This window comes from Haliotis cracherodii, unplaced genomic scaffold (assembly GCF_022045235.1).
Source record: "Haliotis cracherodii isolate W230 unplaced genomic scaffold, xgHalCrac1.p SCAF_5, whole genome shotgun sequence".
Lineage (NCBI taxonomy): Eukaryota > Metazoa > Mollusca > Gastropoda > Lepetellida > Haliotidae > Haliotis > Haliotis cracherodii.
In genome coordinates this window covers 44,532,921-44,535,377 of record NW_027266308.1, presented here as the reverse complement: position 1 = coordinate 44,535,377, position 2,457 = coordinate 44,532,921, and positions in this window count along the sequence as shown.

The window sequence follows — 2,457 nt, the reverse complement described above, 5'->3', positions numbered from 1 at the left end:
AGCATCGATCTACGCAATTGGGATACGATGACATGCATCAGCCAAGTCAGCGAGCCTGACCATCCGATCCCGTCCGTCGCCTCTTATGACAAGGGGGCGGTCGGGTAGCCTAGTGGTTAAAGCGTTCGCTCGTCACGCCGAAGACCCGGGTTCGATTCCCGACATGGGTACAATGTGTGAAGCCCATTTCTGGTGTCCCCCGCTGTGATATTGCTGGAATATTGCTAAAAGTGGCGTAAAACAATACTCACTCACTCACTCTTATGACAAGAATGAGTTTCTGAAGGCCAATTCAAGCATGGTAGATTAACTAGAGTAATAATATTATGAAACATTCAGGCAGTCCTTAAATTTTTATATAAGTGTAACAAGAGTCATCAGAAAGACATATCCTCCCGGCAGCTGTACTTATTTGCAGCTGGAGCCGACAAATGATGTCCACCACATTTCTCTTAGCCCATGTCAAAATAGCTGCAATCGAAATTCTAAAATAAACATTTCTAAAACTCCTTAATATCAAATGGCACCAGTTAAGTGTTTGAGTTACGCTCCGGAAACGAACACCACCCTTATAGAACCAAGTCCAACTTGCTGCCATGAAAACGTAAAAAATAAAATTTTGAAAAATTAAAATTAAATAAGAAAAAGTGGAGTTTACAATGGGTGTATTGACGGAATATGGCTGATAACGTCAGCAAATAGATATAACACTTCAGTCAATCAATCAAGTCTATTATATAGAATACAACATATGTTTTAACATTAGACATTTCGATGAATTATAAGTAATTGCGTGTTATCAAAGATGGAATAGTTGTGTTATTACATCATTTTGCTGAATTGATAATATACTCTGGAGTTTGGCAGTATAGCTTATTCAGTTTAAATAAAATGGAAAGACGTAAAATTTAGTTTCTGTGCACTTTTCCGTAAAGTGACTATAAGCTGGACAAATAACACGAAATGATATTCATCTTGGAGATGGGTGAACTTATAAACTATATATTTTCTAAATTCACGAGGAATATTATCAGGCCCAACTTATAAATTTATTAAAGTCGTCTTCTGTTAACCATGTTTCATAAAAAAACAACAACAAGGTCATGTTGTGATATGAAAGACAGAAAGTCAGTTATCAGTGTGTTTGTTGGTTCAACCTCCTTTAGTCCAAGCCATGAAAGATAAGTGTTTGCCTGTTGAGGCACTCCAGCGCTGACCATCCCGTAAGTTTCCCAGAGATAACCGTCGACCTCGTATTGACGACAACACGCGCTCCGGAATGACCCATAGCTGACGATGTCCCAAGTGTACTTATTTGCAGCTGGAGCCGACAAATGATGTCCACCACCTTCCTGAGTTGTAGGATGTTCCCAATAACGAACCTGCCATTGTTATAAGTAGCCCCTCTTGTTCTCGGAACCTAGAAAGTTCCTCAAGTTGTCGCTTCGTGATGTCATTAGCAACTCCAGTGCAGAGTTTAACTAAGTTGTCCTAACCTTGAGTGTCGAACTCTTCTTCTCTGTGTAGAGATATGTTTCTAATAAAGGCCTCGATATTCCAGGAACAGGTTTTCATTGACTGATTGATTTTCTGTTGTTTAACGACGCACTCAGAAATATTCCAGCTTAAATATATGGCGACAGTTTGTAAATAATCGAGTCTGGACCATCAGAATCGATCTACGTAATTTGGGATACGATGACATGCGTCAATGGAGGTCATGGAGGCTGACCACCCGATCCCGTTAGTCGCCTCTTCTGACAAGAATGAGTTGCTGAAGACCAAACCTGACACGAATCTTCACAGGTGAACAATTATTGTTTTGCTGCCTTGACTCAGTAAATGCCCATATAGTCCAAAAATGACACAAAAGGGAACGTTGTATTTAGACATATGTTACTGATAACAACAAAAGGATTGATAAAAAATGAATCACTTAATTGGATCTCTCTTTAACCTTAGACAAAGGTTATATCAGTGCCATTCTGTTTTCTTGAACGACGAACAACACAGCGTTCAGCCATGCTCATCTCGGCTGTTGGCGAAAATAATAGCCTTGAGACAAACGGATGGCAATCGAGTGGAACGGTGAATGGTATACGATACGAAGGTCAGTGAATGGTATACGATACGAAGGTCAGTGAATGGTATACGATACGAAGGTCAGTGAATGGTATACGATACGAAGGACAGTGAATGGTATACGATACGAAGGTCAGTGAATGGTATACGATACGAAGGACAGTGAATGGTATACGATACGATGGACAGTGAATGGTATACGATACGAAGGACAGTGAATGGTATACGATACGAAGGACAGTGAATGGTATACGATACGAAGGACAGTGAATGTTATACGATACGAAGGACAGTGAATGGTATACGATACGATGGACAGTGAATGGCATACTATACGAAGGACAGTGAATGGTATACGATACGATGGACAGTGAA